Here is a 27,031-nt window from a genome sequence, read left to right as displayed (position 1 = left end):
TTTCTGTAAAATGGAAATGATAATAATGGGATGACTACAAAGATTAAATGATAATATAGTAAATTCTCAAACATGGCAACTATCATTTATTTACATCCTATTATCTGTAAGTTTGACTATTCTCAATTTGTCAGGGTCATCTGGAATTTAATAGTACTCTAAGATAGTATTGTTCCTTGAAATTATCTAGAGATCGAGTATATGAACAAAGAAGATAAGGAGCATGTATAATAATAGCAAATCGGTAGAAATAGTATCTAGAGAGTAGAGAAGAATGAAAGAGGCAATGGTTAAATGCTTAAATTTACGTATTATTGTTATGAAAATTTCACAAACCACAACAGAAGTCTGTGTAATTATACAGATAAGAATAAAGTAAATTTTCTTAAGTTCAGTCACATTTGCTAATATACTGACCATATGTATGCCTCCATTATACTCACAGATTGATTTATGATACCATTTTGAACATATTTTTCCTAATATTTCTGATGATTCCACTGTTAGATGCAAAGGGAAAAAAACAGATCAGCAAATTCTCTTTTATCTAGAGGGGCTGTGGGTGCTCTAGCTAATGGAATATTTTGGTTATGAGTGTTATTACCTCATAATTTATACATAAATGATCAATTTTCAAGAGGTTCAAGTTGTGGCTGACATATAATTTAATAGTATGCTAACCACTGCTCCAAATGCTTTACATTTATTAACACAACTAATCCTCACAACCACCCTCAATTTTACAAAAGGGAGAACTAAAGCACAGAGAGTTGAAGTAACTTGCCCAAAGACTCACTAGTAGTAAGTGTTAGAGAGAGGATTCACACCCAAGAAGACTGGCTCCAGAGTTGTTGCTCTTAACCCCTACACTATGCTGCACAGAGTCAAGTATAAAATACTCAGGTTAAGAAGACAATCAACCAAGACCTTTCTAGATCAGAAACTATGCATCGTTCTTGGAACCTCCTGCTCCCTCATACCCACTATCAAGTTGATAATGTCCATTCAGCTCTACTATCAATCCACCTTTCCCTGGCACCCCCATGATCACCACTTTAGTTCAAAACCTCCCTGTCCTTACATGGCTACTGCAATAACTTCTCAGTCTTTTTGCTTCCAATCTGTCCACCTTCATTCATCTTCCAAACTGCCAACAGCGACACAAGTTGGTCATGTTACTCCCCTGCTTAAAATATTTCTTACCGTCTATAGCTGGATCACGCACTGTGGTGGCTGTGTGGCAATTAAAGCATTTGAAATGTGATTAGTCCGAATGAAGATGTGCCGTGAGTGTAAAACACACATGGGAATTTGACAACTTCGTTTAAAAAATGTAAAATATCTCATTAGTAATTTTTATTTTGATGATATTGAAATGGCAATAATTAGCCATATTGAATTAAATATATTTTCTATATTATGTATAAAATACAATGTATTATATTCTGTATATTAAGTATCACTAAAATTAATTTGCTACCTTTTTTCTTTTTTAATATGGCTACTAGAAAATTTATAATTACATATGTAACTGGTGTTGTTTTCTCCTGGACAGAACTGATCCATAGGATAAATGTAAGCTTCCTCTTGCTCCAGTTTCCACCTTCCTCTTCAAACTCTCAGCTGATCACTGAATCAGCCCATGGCCCAGGCTGTGACCCAGTTTGGTATACACTTTGTGACCCAGCCTGTGATACTCTTACATTCATTCAGACTTCTCAATAATCTTTTTGATGGAAAGCCTTTACATTTTTTTATTTCCTTGGTGAAATCCTAGTAATCTTGCAAAGCTTATTTCAATGTTTTTCTTTATGATATCTTCTCTGATCTATCCAGCTAACATTGACCACTTACTTCTTCACTGATATTCCCATATCTATATATATGTTAATAATTTCCCTTACTGCACTATATTGTAATCATTGGTATACACCTATCTCCTGTAACAGGCTGAGAGTTTTCCCACAAACTCTAGATGCACTTAAAAAGTGTTCATAGGATAAAAGAACATAAATGAAACTTAGAGTAAAAAATTATTTTGAATTATGTCCTCAACACTGATTACACTGGTGAATTTTAAATTTTTATTTAAACTCTAATATGCAGATAATGTAAGAGACTGAGCTGCATCTGTTAATTATTCTATTGCATGCTATTTGACATTCCTTTAAAAAATAGATCCTTTATATAAACTTCCTTGCCATTTAATTTTCTGTCAATAAAGGACATTTCCAGGTTTTATAAGTAAAGATGTTTTCAGGATTTGTTTAAGGTGAATGAGAGATTTCAGTATAAGTTATTGAAATAATACAAATTAATAATGCAATAATGCATAATTTAGAATGGAAATTTCTTACATATATTTTTTTACCCTTAGGAAATTCATTACAGTTAAATGAACAAAAATTGCTTATATAGAAGAAAGGCCAAGTGAAAAACAATATAATCTCTTCAAATTACACTAAGTGAGGGAGATGGAAAGAAATGAAAGAAGACATGGTGGGCCTCATTTCAAATATTGATCATTTTCCCAGAATTTCTTCTAAACACTGGAGGTTTCAAATATCAAAGACTGTTTTTGATGGCAGAAAAAGTGGAGTGCATCTGGGAGCTTCTAAAATGGTGGAGGAAAAATCTGAAGTTCTCACAGATGACCACTAATGAACCGACATCACAGCAGCTAACAATGAAACCGAGTTGAAGGCATGTATTAGAGAATCCATAATTCTATTATTCTTTTAAAATGAAATATGATAGAATGAGAATAAGAAGTGAAAAATAAACAATACCACAATCATATATGCCACAACTCAAAGCACTCACCCACTTATCTTGAGTAAATCCAGGCCTCAAAATGGATACGCTTAAGTGTTATAAAACCTCTGTCCCATTGCATTCAAAATACATTTAAATTAGTTATTTACTCCCTCTTTCCATTCCTACATTCCCTGCATCTAGTCCTTCTGTTGTAAAATAAGACAGGTGTTGGAGATAAGACTGTTTTCAAATTTTTTAATTAAAATGATGAATAAAACAATGCTATTTTGGCAAGTTTTAGGCTAATTCATTTTGAACATTTAAATCATGTTTTGAAAAATACAGTGTTTTGTTCTTTATGCTAATTTGTGACTTCCTGCTTCAGCAAACATGGCTTTATAGAGACACACAACGTTTCTCTGACATCAAAAAGTGCAAAACATTGTTGCGCTGAATGAGTTGAAAATGAATCAGAAACATAAGGACTGCATTTCTACTGAACGTCACAGGAGCTTGAATGTGAGAAAGCAGAGTGCTTTGGGCAGAATGGTTTTGAGATTTTTACTTAACCCATTCTTGTGAAAGTTACAGGCATCTTTTTTTTGCACAAAGTTTTGTCTATTCCAATTTGATGGCCAATATATCTTGCTCTCTTTCGTCCTTCCCAGTTAATGCTGTAACTCTCTAGAACTTGAGAAGAATCTGAAAACAATCCACGAGTGGTAAGTGGAACATGACTGACACCCCTTCATGATTTCTTCTGCTATTCATGACTAATAAAAAGCAAGATTCTGATTTAATTCATAAAACTGATTTGGAACAAATGCTTTAAAATGCAGCCTTTAGTCTCTCTATGTATGTAAATTTAAAGAACAGCCTATTAACTTCTTGTGAGCCATTTTTTTAGAGTAATGACTGACAACACATTTTTCTCTTTATTTAGATTTCATTTCATAGAAAATTTCACTAAAATTTTAGTGATAAAAATCAATACATTACTTACATTTGTTATTCATGAATTTTATTTCATAATGCTTTTTTTGGAGGAGGAATAACTATTGCAGGTAGAAAATTCTCAAAAGCATTGTTTCAGAAGTTAATCATTTAGCATAAAGAAAATAATTTTTGAAGCTCAAAATTCATTGTTTTTGTTATTGAACAAGAAATAGGTGTCCCTCAATTACATGGTCATGAAATAAACAAATTGGATATCATTAGATCCCTACTTTTAGATAAACATTATGGGAGGACCAAACTCAGAATCTCCCTTTGATCTACAGCTAAATATAAGATGACCAAGTTTTCAGTTAGACCTAAGAGTTGTACATGGGTATATGCTGATCTTGCAAAATTCAAATTGCCTACACAAACTGAATTGTGGAAGGGATAAATGTAGAAAATATATCTGAACAAACATTTCAAAATAACAGGTAGGGATATAAAGAAAAGAAATTCCAAGTGTGGTTTACTTAACAATCTTTGACTATTTGCCTAACAGTATTGTCTCAAACCCACAGCCACTGAAAAAATAATATCTTCATGATTAAGTAAATAACACTATGCTTAAAATTCATAATCACTATAACGACAGTGTCAAATATCAACATTACGACTCACCCAGAATTTCTAGAGTTCTAATGCATTCTACCTTCTCTGAAGGTTAATTCTTTCATTATCGCTAGGAGGCATTTTTGTACTTACTTGTCTAGTCTATCACTCATGGTTCAGGAATTTAATCCAAAAGAATACTAAATCCTATTGCAACTCAGTCAGAAAACTCGACGTTCTTATGAGACCAAATCGACCCAGATATATTTTGCTGTACAATCCCACCAGATGCCTACAAAAGCTTTACTAAGTCAATAGTGTGAAACAGAGATCATATTCTCTTCTTTTTGTTATTGAAGATCGAACTCAGTGCCACTGAGACTAGATCTTTTATTTAACTTTAAGTATTAATTTTTCACATGTAGTAAATGACCATTTTGGAAAAAAAATACATGATAAAAATTTCAAGCTACATACACAAACTATGTATAATAATCTAACAACATTATATAAATTTTCAGATAAAATTTATTGTGACATCAAGTTATTAATTTCAACTGATTTGGTGTGTTTTCTGTTTAGTAGCTCTTGGCCATACTGGTTTATATTTGATAACCCTGCTCCTCAACACCATCTGCCATCTCCTAAGAACACATGGGGAATTAAGATTTTATGCAATTTAAATATATATTTGTCAATATTTCATTCTGAGAAGGAATATGGTCTCAACTTCCTTTTTCAGTGAGCTCCTATAGTTAATATTAATCATTTATATAGGCAACAATACAGCTTAACTCCTTGAAATCTTCACTCATTGGCCATTATCCCCAGACTTGTTTTCTTTCCAAAGTAGCTTGCACATATTTAAGGGTTTGCAAAGGTTCAGGAAAGCACGTGTTATTCTACTTTGTCTTCACCAATAACATATTCATTACCTGATTTCAGTGTTAGGTTCTAATATGCATGGAGGGTTTACTTCGAACTTATCAAAATATGTACCACATCTCAGTAATTACTGTAGCTGCCAATATATACTGAAGACCTCCTGTGTGCAAGAATGGTGCTAAATACTTTCTGTGGATTATCTCACTTAATCCTCACTACTGCTCTTGAAAGTAGGTATCACTATGTGCATGGATATCCCCTTGACTAAGAGTCAATGAGGTTAAATATTTGTCCAAGTTCACACAGTTAGGTGGCAACAGAACTAGGAATCAAATCCATTCTGTCTGACTTTAAAGCCCACGGACTTAGTTTTTTTTCCCTAGAAACTCTCATCCATAACAGGGAAATATTATCTCTTATGTTCATGAAACAAAAGGAGACTTGCTAAGTAACGTATTTCCTTTCTCTAGAATAATAACAAAAATTGCAACCAGTCAGAAAATTCAACTTCAAACTCTGTTCATGTTTCTTTTTAGCTAGTTAAGATCTAGTCACTGAAAATTTAAGAGTTTTTTTTTTTTCCCTGAGGAGGAGGCATGTATGTTTGGCGTTACATAATTAGAAATTGCAAAGCCTCACTTATATAGTTCATGGTTTAAGATATATTCAAAAGTAAGTGTCCCATTAGAATTTTAACATGAGAACCATTTCTGCTATTTAGGATTTGGGGTGAAATATTACTAATCTCATCCTTAATTAAATGTTCTCTGCTCACATGTGATGGTTGTGATAAATTTAGCAGGTAAATCTCCTGGTTTATCATCTATATGCTGACTGTGGTTCAAGGTGAATCCAGTGTCTATGAAGAAGAAAATCATACTGTGATGATTAAGACAAGGAGTTCCAAACCTTTTGGAGTTTGTGAAATCTGTCTGTTGTACTGCAAAGTGGTGGTGTGAACTAAAAAACAATGGAGAACACTCTTTGGCCACAGGTAAATTCATATTTCAAGGAAAACTATGCACTTAAAATGGAACCTGGTGGTTTTCAAACTCTTAAATAGGAAATGAGAGTGATGCTTCAATAAAAATGATAACACGATCTTACTTTATGAAGAAAAGAACTATAACAGGAATTTGCATGAAAATGCAAAAAAAATGAATTGGGGGAAGAGAATATAGTGATGTAGACTCTGACTTACTTGTTGGATAATCTTGAGTGAGTCTCCTACTGATTCTTATTAAGGAAATAAAATATTGGTATATTAGTACCTACATTTACCTAGCCATTACACGTAGAAAATGTAAGGGTAGAAAGCACATTTTTTTTTCAAAGGTAAATGAACTCTTAGGTGAGTGGTCTATATCAGCAAAATAATAGGATGGCTAACATACAGAGAAAGTTAATGCAATTTTAAAATATGTGAACAGGTGAATAGATTTTCATTCTTGATGAGGAGGATTTAGCTGAAATATAGTAAATTCTACCTTTGCAGTCAGGAATTGGTCCCGCATCTGCTTATTAAGAGTTACTTTCTTGGACAAATCTCTCTTATTCAGAGGTTCTGTTTGTTCATCTCTAGGGCAGTGATAAACATCAGCCATGAGAAGAATAAACGCATGTCAAAGAGCCTAAACACAGTACATGTTTAATAATGTTTCGTTTTTCATTTACAGATGGTGAAAGTAACGGAGCACTGGTTTATAAGGATATTTAGGATAGAATGGTTTATCAGAGTTTTAACAAACTCATAATAATCCTTTATCAGGTAACTTTCTATCAGTATTAACTTTTACCCAAGTTAATGAGGTTATTTAAATTAAGTAGAGTAGGTTAGGTTCTAATTGAAATCGATTGTCCTTTCCAAAAGTTCATTCTGCTTTCCTCCCAACCCCCCACCTAAATATACTAAGAAATCAATTTGGCACTTAAATCACTCCAACATAGGAGTAAGATATTTCTTAGTTTTCAGCATTTTGATTGTAAGAATAGCTTCAATGACATTCTAAAGACCTGACAGGCTGAAGCACCTTCCTTCCTGCCCAACCCTGGTCAGAACAGGCTAGTTGTATATTTCAATCAGATGATAGCTGTTCACCTATACTTCCTAGAATTTGAGACTTTCTCTTAGTCAAAATCCCTCAGTGTTTTAGTGTACACACATGTAAAATCTCCAGATGGAAAACTAACCTCACACTATATGTTAATCATTATTCAAGAACTGTATTTCAGCAACCCTCAAGTGACATGGCAATGTGCCAAGGAGAGCAACTATAGGAGACGAAGAAAGTATTAGATGTTTATGTTAAGTTAACCACATTTAATTTAAAGGCTTATCCATTCCAATGAAAACCAAAGCTTTGAAAATTCAAGAACATATTGTCTAACCCTAAACCACTTTTAATAAACAAGGACTTTCCAGTTACCACAGAAAATCATGTTTCAGAGACCTATCACATGTCCTCTTGTCCTCTGTATAATAGCTTTTTTCTTCCTCTTGCTTCCACTGCTCACCCCCAGCCCTTCATAGAAGCTGAACAGTACAAACTGTGCAACTAATATGGTTAGTAGCCAGAAGAGAGAGACTTTTCAAAGAAATTTATCCAGAATTCTAATAAAATACTACTTACTAAGTACTTAAGATGCACTAGCAATGAGCTCATCACTACACACACACACGCACACACTCCAAAACCAATAGAGAGGATTATATCAAACATATGTTTATATATGTAACATATGTCAATACATTTAATTTAACAAAATCACCAGATATGGTGTATACTAGTTTTTAATACTTAAATATAGATGAGGAAACTGAAGGCTTGACAACTAAAATTAGATACCCAAGTTACCAAACAAACAGCTAGTTCAGCTAGTTATTGGTACAATAAGATGCATTTCTGCCTATTTCCCAAGTCTATAAGCTTTTTTTTCTCAGCACTGATTGCTTACTGAATGTCAGGCACTGTGCTCAAGTACTGAATGTATATACAGCTGTCTCTTGGTATCAGCAGGGGGATTGGTTCTAGGACCCCCTTGGATACAAAAATCCCTGGGTGCTCAAGTCCCTTATATAAAATGGGATCTCCTCATCTGTGGGCTCTGCATCCACTGGTTCTAGACTAACTCCTTTGCCTTCAAAGAGTTCACAGTTGAGTTGGGGAAACCCTACACTGTCTCATCATTTTCTATGTTTGATTAGAACCTGGAACAGTGAGTCTCAAAATGTATCCCTACATTACCAGTATCAACTTTCCCTAGAGACTTGTTAGAAATTCAAAATCTCAGGCCCCATTTCAGATCTACTGAAACAGAAACTCAAGAATCTGTACTGCAACAAGCCCTCCAGGTTACTTTGGTTCACACTGAAGTTTGAGGGCCTAAATACACAGGGATCAGAAAGACACACACAGGAGTGAAAAGGGAAGCCTCCTACACTATTGGTGGCAATGTAAATTGGTGCAGCCACTATGGAAAACATAGTATGGAAGATCCTCAAAAAACTAAAAATAGAGTTGCCATATGATCCAGCAATCCTATTCCTGGGCATAAATCTGGACAAAATTATAATCCAAAAAGATACATGCACCCCAATGTTCATAGCAGAACTATTTACAATAGCTAAGACATGGAAACAACCTAAATGTCCGTCAACAGATGAATGGATAAAGACGATGTGGTACATATATACAATGGAATATTACCCAGCCATAAAGAAGAATGAAATAATGCCATTTGCAACAACATGGATGGACCTAGAGATTATCATACTAAGTGAAGTAAATCAGAAAGAGAAAGACAAATACCATATGATATCACTCACATGTGGAATTAAAAATGTGACACATGTGAACTTATCTATGAAACAGAAACAGAATCTCAGACATAGAGAACAGACTTGTGGTTGCCAAGGGGGAGGAGGGGTGGCAGAGGGATGGATTGGGAGGTTAGGATCAGCAGATCCAAACTACTATATATAGATTGATAGGTAGACAGATAGATAGATAGATGATAGAATGGATAAACAAGGTCCTACTGTATAGCACAAGGAACTATATTCAACTCAATATCCTGAGATAAACCATAAGGGAAAAGAATATGAAAAAGAATGTGTGTGTGTATATATATATATATGTGTGTGTGTATATATATATATATATATATATATGAATTGCTTTGCTGTACAGCAGAAAGTAACACAATATTGTAAATCATGTGGTTAATCTTAACTTCCCCTATGATGTTTCTGTTGTTGTTGTGTGTGTATGTTTTATTTAGAATAAAGGGAACTTTAGTTACAAGCACCTTTTGCTATCCTTCCACCCCTATACTTCAATAAAATAAATTTTTTAAAAAAAGAAACACACAGGTTAACATGGAGATGTGGAAGAAGGCTTACTGAAAGAACTGATACTTGAGCTGTGGGGAGGATTTATAAAATTTTCCATGCAGGATGGACAACATTCACAAAAGCAGAGAGGAAAGAATGCCATTTGTTTGACATTCCTAGAAACTGAGAGTAAGAGGCAGGGGATGGTAATTGATAAACTGGAATTAGAGTCTGTGTAAATGCCTTAAATATTGCAGGTTTTGTATCATACAGTGCTTGGTATAAGGGCTGGAGCAAGTAACTTGAGGGACCACTGTGAAAAGGACCTGGAACTGATGCAAGATTTGGGTTTCCTGTTTGCCATCTGTTACAGACCATGGCTTCCTGGAGCTTCCTCAGGATGCTCTTAGGTAGTGTGAGGCAGACACTTTGCTGTCCAATGCTGGGAGAGAGGAAGAGAATCATTAGAAGGGTGCCTCAGACTCAGGTGCTTCCAGATAGGTGCAGAAGCTCAGGGACCCAGCTGGGCTGTGGCAGATGTAAGCAAAGGTGACTGAGCTGGAGTAAAGAGAGGGAAGCAGAGGGGTGGAAGGATAGCAAAAAGTGCTTGTAACTAAAGTTCCCTTTATTCTAAATAAAACACACACACACAACAACAACAGAAACAACATTGGGGAAGTTAAGATTAACCACATAGATACATATGGCTATTATATAGAAATTACTGTAGATAGTTCACAGACTGGGACACAGAACATGATCTGCACTTCATCGTTATCAAAGATACTATTGACGATGACAGGGCCAAGCATTAGCTATGCACACTTTCATTTATTCCTTCCTGTAGTTTCCCAACAATCTGTAATTTACAAGTCTGGGAGTATTATTTTATAATCATCAAGCTCATTTTATAGGGACAATCTCTGAATATATGACCTGTCCATTTTATTGATCCAGCGTGTGTCAGAAGGATAAACTTCTTAGCACAAATGGTATAAACATTTTGAGCAGTGAGGGATTACTTTTAAAGTGAATATTTTGTATCAATCACTGGGGAATCTGACTGGCAGAATGCGGCTGACTTTGAGAACTGGTAGCACTGTAGCAACCAAAAAACACTTTCGAACTCTGGGGCCTCCAGTGGCTGAGGCACAGCTACAAATTTAGCATTCCCTCATTTTAAGCATTCCAAAATATTTTAGTGATTGTCTTGATAGGATTCCAGTAAAAAACAGCTGTCAAAATGTATCATATATTTGCAAACCTCCTACACAGCACTGTTACTATAATTGGTTGAGGTTTTTTTTTAATTTTATTTTTTTATTTGACTTTAAAAAGGTTGTGGAAAGCATAATTTAGGTTTGGTCAAACTTTTATTAATGTTCACCAGAGGACTACAGTCCATAATTAGACATCAGTTTTTAAGTATTTTATATTCGAAAAGTAAGCAAGCATATAGGTGGCGATTTTTCTTTACAGTTTCATTAATTTGAAAGTCAAACCCTCCTGGACTGTACTATGTATGTATTACTGCAAATCACCACTTTTTAATCTGATGTATCTGCTCCATCAAAGAGCCAAAGTAATTTGGTCAGCAGTGTTTTCATTGGTTTTAATATCTCCTTCCCCACCCCCTTTCCATTCCAAACTATGACTTAATTGCACTAGGGTTATCCTTTTAAAGCCCTGACATTAAAATAGCCTGGGGTACTGCAGTTCTTTCTGCAGAAACCATAGTCCACTAAACAGAGGGTCTATTTCACCAGCCACATGTCTATCACGAGTGTCTTAGAATTTAAGGTAACTAGTTTACTGGTTAAATCAGAGCCAAAGACAATAGCAATTCCAAATTGCAAGATTTCTAGAAAATATGTGGAGGTCCTTTCTGATGTTGAAAAGAAAAAAAATTAAAACTTACATGATTTTTTTTTCATTATTCCGTTCTGTTTGGCCCTGTACATTGACTTTTATTATTGCCAGACTCAAGAAGGGTACCTCAAAAATATTATTTTAGTGCTCTGAGTTACTTTGTGTTCTGAAGCAAGGCACTTTCCTATATTGATGAAACCAATTATAGACTCTTTCAGTTTAAAAAAAAAGTTACACTGTGAAAAATATTAACTCTAGTAATCACTGGGAAAAATAGCTATTCATATGGCTTCAATAGGTAGCTCTATATGCCTCACAGATCAAAACTTGTATCCTGACCTTTTACGCTCCATCCATATGGTCTAATGATTCTTACTATCTACAGATGCTGCTATGTCATGATTATCCAAAATAAGTGTGTTTACATAAGACTCCATCATTTCATATTTTCACTTTAGTAAATAAATGTTTGGGGTATTTAATGTGTGAGCCCAGGCAGAGAGTTACTGAGGTGATTAGAATATGGATTGAAATTTTGACCATGCAACTGGAAAGAAAATGGTAATCCTGCTGGTGCTCTGAAAGAAAAATTCTAGACATGATGGGGAAGAAAGAACCTCAGCTCAAGGACAGAAGTAAGTGGGATACCACTGGGAGAGGTGGGAAAGTAGGGTGCCATATACAGATATCCCTGAAAGTATAACCTTATGTTTTCATCAGGGAACTTTTAACACATGTAAAATAAGAGTCTTAGGTATAAATAAATAACTAAATAAATGAATAAATAAGTAAATAATGACAACCTAAAGATGAAGTGCTAAAGCCACAATAACAAGGAAACTAAAGAGGTTTCTTTTTGTCATTAGGGTATTCACAAATAATTTCTCAAAGAAAAATGATATTGAAATTTGGCAGAATGTGTCAGCCAACTTGATTCCGTTAAAATAATTTTTTAAATAAAATTATTTGATACAACTTGTCTTCTTTATCAATCACAAAGCATTTGCCTGTTCTGTAATATGGAACGTGCCACATGAACAGCAGAGCATAAAGGCATTTTTACAGTCATGAAACTCTCGAGTTTATGAACTGGGTAAAGCCTTCTAAATATACTGTTTAGTCCAAAAAAAATTCAGTATAAAAGGATGAGGAAAAACAGGCTATTTAAAGCAAGAAGAAAGAAGGAATATGAGTGAAATATTAATCATTCAGAACATTGTGGTGAGCTAAAATTTTTTGGAAAATCACCTAAAAATGTGCTCTACATAGAGTTAATTTTCCATTTTACTTACAATTTGTTTCTTTCCAAGTAAGTTATTTATTAATTAAAGCTGTAGGGATGTTGGGCTTGTAATTCTCTGTTTGCCTCTGTGGAACTCCTTTGCCCATTTCTGTCTGGCTCTGTTCCCTAAAGACTGACCCTGAGAAGTGCACTCAAGGCTCCCAAACTGGCTGGCTTCTGCTAATTGGGTCTGGCCAATGGAGACGCCAGGGAAGTTGCTCCCAATGCCTTAATATACATGAAATCTCTTTGAAACAGCCTTTTGCAAAGATGTATTGTTTTAAGCCTTACTAATATTTTATTTTTAAAACAAAGACATGCTTCAATATTAAAGTGAGAGAGACAAACATTAAGTTTTACATTCTAGAGTTCTACATCCATTTATGAAGGAAAATGAGTTGCTGAACACATTATAATTAAGTAATAAAGGATTAATTTTACTGAGACAGTTAAGTAAAAAGCATTGCTTTGGGATTAAGAGATCGGGTTCTGGAAAAAGATTGGTTCAGTCCCAAATCATGTTTTATCACTTAATAGCTATGTGACCTTGGACAAATTATTTAAATATTGTCTTAATTTCTTCATATTTAAAATGGAGATAACACAGTCTGTGTGGTTAGCCAGTCTCCACGGCGGCCCCCCATGGTCCCTGCCTCCTGGTACTCACGGCCTTGTGTAGTCCCCTCCTACACTGAATAGGGATGCTCGCTCGTGTAAGCAACAGGATGATATGCAAGTGGCAGAGTGTCACTTTCAATACTCAATCATGAACGATAGTGAAGCTTCTGTCTCTATCAGATCACTTACTCTTCTCTCTTGAAAGTGGATCCTCCAGCCCTAGTCAAGCCTTCAGATGTCTGTAATCCCAAATGGCATTTTAACTGAAACCTCACGAGAGACTATGAGTCAGACAAGCATCAAATAAGCTGATCCCAAACTCCTGACTTACAGAAACTATGGAACAACGAATGTTAAGCTTTGGTGTAATTTATTATGCCTCAACAGATAACTAATATACCCTGCCTGAAAGACTGCAAGGATTAAATAAGATAATGATGTGAAGCCAAGAGAATATAAAGAGTACACAGAAGTGTTAGTTATATTCCTGAGCACCAGTGTGTTTCAGAAGCTGGGATATCTATCATCTATCTATCATCTATCATCTATCTATCTATCATCTATCTATCTATCATCATCTATCTATCATCTTATCCTCTATCCTAGTTCATACACACACACACACACACACACACACACACTACACGGGCTGTAGAATTTACAGAAGTTTCAATATAACTGGTAACCGGAGTGCGGATAATTTTTGACTCACCCACGTGTGTGCATGTGTGTGTGTGTATGTGTGTGTGTAGTCTCATTTAAACCTCATATGGTTAGCATTCTTTATGTTTCAGGTGTCAGAAGATTCTCAAACTGGTTTAACCCCCCTCGTCTCATAAAATAAGGAATTTTTTGGTTCAAGTAACTAGAAGTACAAGGCAAGAGCTTCCTTCACAAACTGCAAGATTCAGGGCCTTAAACATTACTCCCTGGTCTCACTCCATCCTTGAGCTTTGCCTTCCTCCCATGTTATTTTAGTTCTCAAGCTCTTCCCAGCAAGACGGCTCCCAACAGCTTCAGCCTTACATTCTTCTAGATTCCAGTCCAGTGGGAAAGAAAATGTCTCTCTCTCCCAATAATCCCAGAAAAATTCTCACTGTATCACTGTTGCTCTCACTGGACAACGTAAATGTCTCTGACTCAATCACAGAGCCAGGCGAAGGATACCATAATTGGTCAGGTTAAATCACATGCTTCCTCTGATGAACATAGGTTAAAAGTGGGGGAGGGGGTGGCTGCCAGAGGAAAACTAGGGTCCTAGGGTCTCACGATTAGAAGAAGAGTAAATGGACAGTGGGCAAAAATAATAAATATCTCCCATACCTCATAGCAATTATCTGAAGTAGTTAATATGATTATCACATTCCACAAAGGATGCTAAAGTACAGAGCTTGAGTGGCTTGCCTGGAATTGCACAGCCACACCTGGAAGGGCCAGTCAGAGTCCAGATTCCATGTGCTATATCACATTATTATATTATCTCTCTAAGCAATCCTATGAATTATTATTTTACTATGGCTTGGTGACTTGAGTTCACACACTACACCTGTTCTGCTCCCTCTCTTCTAAATTATACTCCTGCCCTGTATAATCTGGTCAATTTCTTCTATTATCCTGTATACTCAATTATGAAACCTAAATGTTTGAGTCATGGGCTGGGCTATGGAAAATCAATTTATAATCTTGTTAATTAAACCTTCCCTTGTGGTTACTGGATGAACAACGAGCCTTAATAATTTCCCCTCAGGTCTTGCAAATGGTCTGATTCTAGTTTCCAGCAGACCAGATCGAGGGCTGTGACAGGCAAGTTTTTACTGGCTGTCCTTTCTGCCCTTTGTGGAATGTATCCCTTGAAGATTAAATCTCAAAAACCATCCATAGTTCTAGAATACTATACAAAGATGTAGGTGATTTAATATATCAATATTGAATATATCTCTTTTATATGACATTCACTCTTACCCCAGGCTCCTTTGAAGTACAACTTTAAAATTACTAGTGATTATTAAAACCATTCTTAAGTTTTTCAAGACCGACCATACTAATAAGAGTTCTGATGAAGATGATGAAATAATCTCCTTCTTTGTCACTTTCCATGAAACAAAGAAAATTGGTTATGACTTTTACCCCAAAATAGGACTCTTTAAACTACTCATCAACAACTGCAGATATTTGGAGGCATCAGAATTTTCTTCTTCCCATCCTTAATATCTCATACTATGACTTCTTGAACTTGATTAATGTTAAAACTCCTTTAAAGAAAACAATGTGGTATGATAATGTTATCTAAATATAAAAATAGTTATGAATGTGATAATTACGTAATAATACATTTTATATAAATTGCTTATGGCAGAAGGTTGTCATAAAGAATCAGCATAAGCATGAAAATACATGTGTTTGGGGTCCAATTCATAGGCATAACATACTTAGGAAAAAAAGTCAACTTACCAACTGTATTTCTACCATAAACATAGACTGTGTGTATTTAGTCACTGACTGTGCAATCATTGACAGGCTTAATTATTATTTTTATTTATGCTTCTTTCCTGGATTTAGTTGTATAGGCATATAAGCAAAACTATGTTAATTCTCATTAGCATAAGTCATTAGGAATAACCGTATGCATATGATCAAAGACAAAAGGGATAACCCTATGCATATGATCAAAGACAAACAGTTTTCTAACCAAAAGTTTCTAGTAATAGATATAAATGGGATTATAGGTTTTAAGTGAACTATGAGGCCAATAAGAATCATTTGCTTGTTTCTAAGTTTACCCAGAATTTAAATATTTTCCTTAAATACTGAGTACCTCATACTGAGTACCCCGAGCTATGATGTTGTAAACACTTCAGTTATTCATTTAACAAAAAATGTCTGCGTAGGCCTTATATACAGTATGCTCTGGTAACTGCTACGGGAGTGCAAAGAAGTACTCTGCCTAAGATTATGTAGTGGCGAAGATGGGATTCTAAGAAAGTGGAATTGCCATTCAAGAGCTTGTAATGGCACAAAGAGACCATCAGAAGCAATAAATCCTAACACAAGCCAACATATTATTAAATGCCAAAAAGATGCACTGGTACAGGCAATAGCAGCCAAAGAGATGCTGGGAGGAAAACAAGGAACGGGAGTATAGTAAGAAAAGGAGGCAGTGTCTTAGATAGAGTTTGTTTGGAGAATAAATAAGAATTGCAAATGTGGAGGGGAGGAAGGAGAACATTCCAGGTAAGGATTAAAAAAGTATGAATCAAAGCAAAAAATGAACAACGATGGCAACAAAAATGGAAACGTGGAGGAGAGGAAGGTCCAGAGGAATAGAACAAGTTGTACAAAATAATGTAAAGGTGGAGTAAATACAAGTGGAGATGTTTTTAAGCTGTGTTCCACAGAGCCTGGAGCTCTGAGTCAATGGGATTCCATAGACCTTTTTTGTTCTTTTCTTTTTCTTTTTAATATCTATTACATACTGGGATTTCACTTATGCATTCTTCAAAAAAGAGTACTACTCTTCTTAAAAATAGCTAGATAGCTAGATAGCTAGATAGCTAGACAGACAGAAGCTGACAGCCACAGATTGAGAGGAAGACACTACAATGCTGAGTAGGGGAGTGACAAGGTGAAGATTTAGGAAATGATGTGCCAGCTGGATGAGAAGAACACAAGTGTCATCGTGGGGGGTGAAGAGCAGAGGCAGGGCTGGGAGAGGCCAGAGGAAATAAAAAGGCTACAATCTGTTGCAGTATATGTATGAACAGCAAAGGCAGGAACCCAGATCCCAGACAAGTGGCCTCCACTAGGACCTATTTTCTGATTCACACAAAGGAGCTCTAAGGACCAGTACAGGTACAAAGTAAGACAAAGTAAAACTTGCTCCTCTCCAAATTGGTGTATAAAGCACATTCTGTACAGGTGGTTTGTAAATATCTGTTGCACTTTAGCTAGGAAGTCTTGAACCAGTGTCTACAGCATGAATTTGAAAGAAAGAAAAAATTAAAAAAAAAAAAAGATCCTGAGCCTCTATAAAAGAACTGAAACTTTGGAATCTAGAATTGTTGCTTTGACTTTTCATGTTTCAGAGGAAATACCTGGGACTTGGGTATAATAAAATAATTCCACAGATATGCCTTTTTAAAATATGAATTGTAATCTCATTTTGTTCAACTCAGCTAAAAGTAATTTCTTTCTCTTTTAAAAATTTTGGCTTTTTTTATTATAGAAATGTTATAAAACACAAATATAGGTATAGTAGTATAATAGACTTCCTGTATTCATCAACAAGCTTCAAAAATTATCAACATGGTAAATCTTAAATCTCCACTGAATTCTATTATAGTAAGTCATGAATATCATATTATCTGTGTGTAGTATAGTACATGTCTCTAAGAGTTAAGAGCTTTTAAAAAACATATCCAAAATAGGATTATCACACCTACAATTCCCTGATTGTTTTGCAAATGTCTTTTTTGAGTTTATTGAAAATGGGACACATGCAAAGTTCCATCACTGCATTAGATTAACATTCATTTTAAGACAATTTCTCCTCCTCCTCCTCCTCTTTCTCCTCTCCCTCCCCTCCCCCTTCCCTTCCTCTTCTCCTTCTTCCTCTTCCTCCTCCTCTTCCTACTTTTCTCCTCTTCTCTTCTCCTCCTCTTCCTCCCCCTCCCCCTCTCCTTCCTTCTCCCCTCCTCCTCCTCCACCCCTTCTCCTCCTCCTCTTCCTACGTTTCTCCTCTCCACTTCCCCTCTTCTCATTCTCCTCTTTCTTCTTCTATCTGTCTGATGGAGAAACCATATGCCATTAGAATTTTTGACATTCTGGATTTGGCTGACTTTATACCTGGTGACATTTAACATGATCTTCCATATCTTTCTGGCTTTTGTGGTTATGTTTAGAACTTTGATCAGATTCATCTGGTTTCCATAGTTTCTGGTTCATAGTTAGGTGTCAGTCTTACTATAGCTTCATTGAGGGAAATGTACCTTTCTTTTTCTTTCTCTCTCTGGCTGTTTTTACAATTTTTTCCTGTCTTAGATTTTTCAGAAGATTTTTTATGGGATACATAGGTGTGGTTTCTTTTCATTCAACCTCTTTAGGATTAATAAGGTTTTATTAATATATGACTTGATATCTTTATTATTTTTTTAAAACTAGTATCTCTTCAAATTGTGGTTCCATCCCATTATCTCTCTCCTCTATATTAGAACCCTTATGAAGTATATTAGGCTTTTTTGTTAGATCCCATGTCTCTTACATTTTTTTATGTATCTTCCATCCTTCTTTCTTTCACTGCTTTGGTGTAGTTTTTATCTGCTGCAAAACATATCTACTGTGTTCTTAACTTCATTAATTGTATTTTTCACTTTTAGAATTTTCAATTTTTGCATTCATATGACTCTGTGGTGCATTATCAATACTGTCACATATTTTCTTAAATATATTAATCAGTTGTTTTAAAGTCTAAGCCTGATAACTGCACTATCTTGACACTTTTAGGTTCCCTTTTAATTATTTGTTTTCCTCTCTTGCTTTTCACTTGTCCTTGTCTCCTGACATTTCTGGTAGTTATTGATTAAATGTCAGGCATTGAGTATGAAAAATTATAGAAGTTCTGGATAAAGTTATGTTCCTCCAGAGAGGATTTACTACTCTTCAAGTTGTCAAGAAGAGTTGGTATAAATCAAAGACTTTGATCCAATCAAGGGCTGAGAGAGATCAAAGATGGGGGTTAGGTTTTGTGGAATCTGTCTATTTTGAGTTTGCTCTCAGTCATAGAGTATAGCCTTTCAGAGGTCTCAACTGAAAAACATGTGTTTTCCAGGGCTCTTTGACACTTTTAAGTTTCCTTTCTATTATGGCACTGGCAGCCCTAAAATCCAATATTTGTCCTTCCCTTTCTGTGAGAGAGACATAAAGACATGGCTGCTTTACAGGCTAGACAGTCTCTGATAAAACCACTTAACTCTGTCCCTGTCCTGCAGAAGCAGCCACAGACATTATGTAATCCAATGAGCATGGTGTGCACAGCAGGCCAGATCTGGCCCTCGGGCAGCAGTTTGCTGACCCCTGCTTTAGGTTATTGTTTTCTCTTTCACCTCAGCGCTGTGACTGAAATTTGGCTTATATTCCATGGGGAAAAATGGCAAAGAAAGTTGAGTCACCTAAATTTCTTTCTGGAATGTGGAGCCCTCAAATACTGGCTGCTTTGGTTGTTCACTGATTAACTTAAAAATATTGTATTTATTTATTTATCAATCTTTTATCCTACCTTTATAATTATACTCAGTATAAGGGATGGCCTGATACAGATTACTCCAGAGTAACCAGAAATAGAAGTTTCATCTACGTATCATTCTTCTTTTTGATAATGAAACTGTCTTCCACACAACCTCAGTATTCTCTGAGAGTTTCCTTGATTTCTAGCATGTCAGGATACTCTAGGTTTATCTCTTGTGTTTGGAGGAGGGCAAGTGTTGCAATCTTGACAGGCTGGCTTCAATGGAAAAATAAAGACATGAAGTAGGAGATGAGAAATAAGAAATACAAAATACTGTTTTAATTGGGTGGAAGGCGGAGGTAAGCAGGGAGCAATCCAGATAAAGGGAACAGCAAATCAAAAGCCCTGAAATGGGAGTTTGTGTGGAATGTTTTAGGAATAGTAAGAAAGTCAGCATGGCTAAAGCTGAAGAACAAAGTGGGGGAGGGGGGCAGGCGGGGCAATAGGAGGAGATTATGTTAAAGGGTAGAGGATGCATATGGTATAAGGCCTAAAATTTACTAAGCATTTACGGAGCATTCCTCAGTTTTCTACATGTAATCAAAATATGAACACTGTTAAAAACTGAATATAGAAAAGAGGGAAAGAATAAAGCTATTCTAGAAAAATATGTGTAGATAATCTTTTCTAATTTTTATAGCATATGAATTGGATATTAATATTTCTATTTTATTGATGAAGAACTTGATGATTTGAAATGTTAACTAAACTGTCCAAGATCATACAACAAATAAGAGACAGAACTAAGAACCAAACTTCAGTGGTTTACATCTGTATGCTTGTATTTCTCTATATGCCACGCTGGTAAATTTGGGAGGGTTAGTTAAGATTAGCACTGATGTAAATTAAACAGAGAACCTTGCCTAGTCTGAATGAAAAGTCAAAGTGAGCACACGAATGACTTAACAGAAGGTGAGGGCAAACAATCAAATGCCCTAGTGATAGAAAAGGGTAGATGAAGTAGTGAGGCCTGGAGTAGCAATTTCAGTATGGAATTGTAGCAAATATTACATCTGAACACATAAAAAAATTATTTGATTTTCAAAGAGGAAAAACATTTGTGATGGCTCCCTCCAAAAGGTAAGTATTTCTCCATTAATTTAAGATGAGGGTACAGAATAGAAGGAAGATTAATCCTCTTTGGTGTGTGTGGTTTAGATCACACTTGAACCACACTTGAAGAAGTAATAAATGATCAAAGTGCAGTATGTACAAAAGAGAGTGGATATGGTGATAGGGCAACCAGTCTTCGGAAAGGAAATGCTTAAGAAAATGAAAGTGTTCAGAGTGGAGGAGATTCTAGAGTAAATAGCAAATTGTTTGTTCTATTTAAAGGGTTATAATCAAATCAAGTGATTAGACTTATTCTGTCTTGTCCCAGAATTTGTGTGTGTGTGTGTGTGTGTGTGTGTTTTTCAGTACTCAATCCGTTTGAAAATGTAATCAGTTACATCTGCAGTAGTTCTTAATTCTTTTGAGGATGCTGATATTTTGGGGAACTTAAGATATGAAAACTAACACATGAATCCAAAAATTTACATGTAACTTCAAGGTATTATCTGATTCCTAAAACTCATTTAGGCACTCCTATGGCATCTGTGATCCGAAGTTAAGAACCCAGGAGAGATTGAGAGTTCTCTCTTCTAGAAACATTTAAGTAGAGGCTGAGCAACCACTGTGGCTTGACATTGTAGAGAAGCATGCTTTGATGAACTTCTGGCTATGGTCCTAAAATAAGTGTGAAAATTGACAAATTAGCATGATATATCTGTATGTTCCCTTCTTGGTCACCTGTACAAGGGTATCCTTGTATCCTAAACAGTCATAAAAGCCTCATTACCTTGAAGCATTTCATCCATTGCACCTTTTAAATTATTTCCATGGTGTTAGAATTGGCAAGAGAATACTTTGAACCTGGTGGCAACGATCTCCATCCAGGGGAGGAAAAAAAAGAAAAAGAGATGCAATCTGAGCCAGAACCACCATCTACTCTTCAAGACAATTTCTTTTATAAAATGCCAATATCCTCAAATGGCATCAAATTGTCATATTTATTTTGTTGACTCAGTTGGTTCCTAAATTGCAATTCAAATCACTTACTGGAATATTTCAATGTGTTAAAAATAATATCGAAGCAAACAAAGACTCATGCCTTTCCCACTTCATACAACCATTTTGTTTATGAATTTACATCCCAGACAAACTTGTTTTATTTGGATGGCTAGTTTTTCAAAAATATTCTCCAAAATTCTTACAAGCCCAAGATTTTAAACTTTTGTACAAACATATTTGCACTGATTATTTTTTTCACTTTTAGTGTTCTGGTGCTTCTTTTAGTTAATTTTCAAATTATTTCTTATTTTGCAGTGTAGTCTCAGGCAAAGAATGCTTGGTTGGAATTTGGAAAAGCCTGTGTTCTAATTTCATTCCCCAAACTGATTAACTAGATGATCTAAAAATACACCAACTAACAGAGCCAAATCGTGAGAAAATAAATATGGCGTGTTACAGATGGAAGAGGCCTAGTCATGAAGTAGCAACTAGAATGAATGAAAGAATATACAAAATTGAATATCCATTATATTTATTATTAAACTTTAAATAATTTATTATGTATAATTATTAAGGTAATGTATAACCACTGAGGAAAACCTGGTTATATCTCTGAGGATATACAGAGATGTATAAAGAAAACATATTTTAAAACCTGTAACTCTAGCACCCTGAGATATTGAAATTATGCTGTAATACTTTCTTGGCTTCTTTTATACCTTACAAATATATCTCTCAAAATTACATATTCATTTTGATTAGAAGCACATTTATACATAGGTTTGTAGCTTAGTTTTCCACAAAGAAATATCCTCATACAATTGTTCTGAAAACAAAGTTTTTAATAGCTATATCATAGTTCACCAAATGAAGACAATTTTTAAATGAGTTCTTTCTTTGGACGTTTAGTTTTATCCAATTTTTAAATAAGTATGACTGTGATGAATATTCTTGTCCATAAATATTTAGAAACAAAACCAATAGATCAAAGAATGTGGATGTTCTAAATTATTTGACATATATCACCAAAATACCTGCCAGAGAGTCTGCCTGTTTTCCAAATTCATTCTACCAGGCCACCATTATCCTGTTACCAAAACCAGACAAAGACACTACAAAAAAAGAAAATTACAGGCCAATATCTATGATGAACATAGATGTAAAAAATCCTCAACAACATATTAGCAAACTGAATCCAGCAATATATAAAAAGTATCATACACCATGATCAAGTGGGATTTATTCTAGGAATGCAAGGATGGTTCAAATCTGCAATCAATCAATCAATCAATATGATATGCCACATTAACAAAAGAATGAAAATCACATGATCACCTCAAGAGACACAGAAAAAGCATTTGATAAAATTCAACTCCATTCATGATAAAAACTCTCATCAAAGTTGGTTTAGAGGGAACATATCTCAACATAATAAAGGTCATTTACCACAAACCCACAGCTAACATTATATTAAACAGTGAAAAGCTGAAAGCTTTTCTTTTAAAATCAGGAACAAGACAAGGATGCCCACTCTTTCCACTTTTATCTAACATAGTATTGGAAATCCTAATCATAGCAATCAGACAAGAAAAAGAAATAAAAGGCATCAAAATTGGAAGGGAAGAAGTAAAACTGTCACTATTTGCAGATGACATGATGCTATATATAGAAAACCCTAAAGTCTCCACCAAAAAACTATTAGAACTAATAAATGAATTCAGTAACATTGCAAAATACAAGCTTAATATACAGAAATCTGTTGCTTTTCTATATACCGATAATTAATAATCAAAAAGAGAAAGCAAAAAAAAAATCCTATTTAAAAATCACATCAAAAATATCTAGGAATAAATTTAACCAAGGAGGTGAAAGACCTATGTTCTGAAAACTATAGAACGTTGGTGAAGGAGATTGGAGATGATACAAAAGAAATGGAAAGATACCTCATGTTCACAGATTAGAAGAATTGCCATTATTAAAATATCCATATTATCTAAAGCAGTCTACAGATTTATTGCAATCCCTATCAAAACATCCATGACATTTTTCACAGAACTAGAATAAATAATCCTAAAATTTATATGGAACACAAAAGACCTCAAATAACCAAAGCAATCTTGAGGAAAAAGAACAATGCTGGAGGTAAAAATGTTCCTTGACTTCAGACTATACTACAAAGCTACATTAATCAAAACAGCTTGGTACTGGCACAAAAACAGGCACACTGATCAAGCAAACAGAATAGAGAGCCCAGAAATAGACCCACACACTTATGGTTATTAATCCATGATAAAGGAGGCAAGAATATACAATGGGGAAAAGACAGTCTCTTCAATGAGTGGTGCTGGGAAAACTGGACAGCTACATGTAAAAGAATGAATTTGGAACATTTTCTCTCACCATATATAAAAGTAAACTCAAAATTGATTAAATACCTAAATGTAAGTCCAAAAACCATGAAACGCTTAGGAGAGAACATAGGCAAAATAATCTTTGACATAAATTGTAGCTATATTTTTTTGGACCCATCTCCTAAGGCAAAGGAAACAAAAACAAAAATAAACAAATGGGACATAATTAAATTTAAAAGTGTTAGCACAGCAAAGGAAACCACTGCCCAAGTGAAAAGACAACCTACTGCACGGGAGAAAATATTTGCAAATGATACAACCAATAAGAGGTTAATATCCAAAATATGTAAACAGCTCATACAAATCAACAGCAAAAAACAGTCTAAGTAAAGAATGGGTAGATGATATGAACAGACATTTTTCTAAAAAAGGCAAACAGATGGCCAACAGGCACATGAAAAAATGTTTGAAATCGCTAATCATTAGAAAAATGGAAATCGAAACCACAATGAGATATTATGTCATACCTATCAGAATAGCTATCATCAAAAAGACCACAAATGCAAATGTTGGTGAAGATCTGGAGAAAAGAGAACTATAGTACATTGTTGGTGGGAACGTCATTGGTGCAGCCACTACGAAAACAGTATGGACATTCCTCAAAAAAGTAAAAATAGAACTAATATATGATCCAGCAATTCCACTTCTGTATGTATATCTGAGGAAAATGAAAACACCAATTTGAAAAGACACATGCATCTCAATGTTTATAGTAGCATTATTTACAATAGCCAAGATATGGAAGCAACCTAATTGTCCATAGACAGATGAATGGATAAAGCTGCATATCAACTCAGCTGTAAAAAAGAGTGAAATTTTGCCATTTGCAATAACATGGATGAACATACAGGATAATAAGCTTAGTAAAATAAGTCAGAGAAAGACAAATACTATATGTTTTCACTTATATATGGAATCTAAACAGTAAAATGAATGAATATAACAAAATAGAAATGGACTCATAAATAAAGAGAATAAACTAATGGTTACCACAGGGGAGCGGGAAGTGGAGAGGGACAACATAGGTGTAAAAAGGGAATAAGAAACACAAACTACTATGTATAAAATAAATTAGCTATAAGGATATATTGCACAGCACAGGGAATATAGCCAATATTTTATAACTTAAAATGGAATGTAGTCTATAAAAATATTGAATCACTGTTGTACACCTGAAATGAATATAAATTGTAAATCAACTATACTTCAATAAAAAAAACCTTTGTCCAAAGAAAGCTGTTATTTCAAAAAAAAAAGAAAATAACTTTAACTGCTTATACATATAAATGTATGTACTTATATTAGCAGAGAAAAAAATGTGAAAGGATATATGCCACTGAAAGAGAATGTTTAGAAGTGCACAAAGATAATCAGTTTTTATATGCAGTTTTGTTTAAATTGGTATTACTTTTATTTTTCAAAATATAAGTATTACCATCCTTCCCCCTAAGAAAGTATTTTTCTGTGCCAAATTTTGGTGACTGTGAGGTTAACTATTGTGCCTGGAAAAATTAATTATGGCTATTTTGATTCTTTAAATTAATACTAAGTTTAATAAATTCACAAAATCACAGATCTATTTTACATAAGGTTTTAACTTCAAATTTTAAGTTATACTTTTCTTCATTATTCTTTTCATAAATTGAGTAAATTTTAACAATATCTTTCAAGAGAGATTTTGATTAATGTTTAACTAGTATAATGTAAACAAACAAATTTTTTAACAATCTCTACCATTTACAAACAATTAAATTTCTTGAAACACTTTCAACTACAGCTCATGTATAAATTTGTTATTAATTTTCCTTTGAAGTAATTCAATTACTGCAAGTTAGCAGTTTGCTAGAGTACTTAACTTTAGTAACCCAAATATATTAAACTCTGAAGTATAATGACAACTGACTCATTAATAACATGAAAAATTCTCTTATAACTTTTGATCTACAAATTGCAAGTCTCAAAAAATTACTCAGATACACATTTAATTGAAATCTAAGTCTCATCTGCTAAATACTATTTCCCATTTCCTTATTAAAATACTTTAAATATCAAGGAAAATGACTGGTAAAATTATTACAAAAATCTGCATTTCTAGATTTAACAAAAACATAATAAGGCCATGCTTACAATTTACTCTTTACCGCCTATATTTGCAATTATAATACTTCTGGAGTTTTAAAGAAAATTATCCACCAAAAAAAAAAAGAAAATTGGGATCACCATTTTTTTTTTTTGCAGAATTAAAGACAAAAATGGACTGCAGACAACCTGATAGATTTTTCCCTTGCCAATGAGGGACACATAGACCACTAGTTACTATAACAACCATGGTTTCAAGTCCATCCTTCCAAGTGGTGTTGGCTAATAGCACCAACTCAGGCCTCCCAACTCAGGAAACTCTAGCAGAGAATACCTTCTGTCTCGTTTGAGTCATACCCTACTCACTTTACTACTTACTAGGATTTCATGGATCTATCTCCTGCTTCATACTATTCTGAATTTGGTTCATATTCTTATAGTATGCCAGGCCACAATTCTTAAAGGATATTTAAGTGATATCTGATTATATTCCTCATATCAGAGCTATGCTGATTCTGTGGTTATATCATTAAAGTCATACTAATGACAGTTATAAAGAAAAGAGTGCATATTAGGAAAATGTGTTTTCTCAAGTGGTTATAGGTAAATATTAATCTAATTAGATGTGAGATTTTAGTTTAATGATTTATGTAGAGTCATTGTTTTATCCAGCCTAGGGGATGAGTTCCCCGAAATGGGAGCATCATCTGAATCAGAGCTGAATGAAATTAACAGCACTTATTCCCCCACACAATTCTGTTCCATGTCTTCATATGTCAGTCATATCCTCTTTTCTTTACATCCTCTGAAACAATCAGATGCCTGCACCACACGTTTTTCTGACAACTCTTGACATTTTTGTCACTTTTCTTCAGGCTGCATTGATTTGTTTTTTTAAGATTTATTATTTTATTTAT

The 27,031-nt window shown here is 34.5% G+C and overlaps 1 protein-coding gene across 2 annotated transcripts in view; it reads right to left on the bottom strand.

The window, feature by feature from the left end:
- The window catches only part of CFAP299 (cilia and flagella associated protein 299), a 550,226-nt gene that overhangs the window by 134,410 nt on the left and 388,785 nt on the right, over positions 1-27,031 (bottom strand). The gene's annotated exons all lie outside the window — the stretch shown is intronic.

The sequence above is a fragment of the Hippopotamus amphibius genome, chromosome 3, assembly GCF_030028045.1.
Source record: "Hippopotamus amphibius kiboko isolate mHipAmp2 chromosome 3, mHipAmp2.hap2, whole genome shotgun sequence".
Classification (NCBI taxonomy): Eukaryota; Metazoa; Chordata; class Mammalia; order Artiodactyla; family Hippopotamidae; genus Hippopotamus; species Hippopotamus amphibius.
The sequence above is the reverse complement of the archived record's forward strand: the minus strand, read 5'-3'. Positions and strand labels throughout refer to the sequence as shown.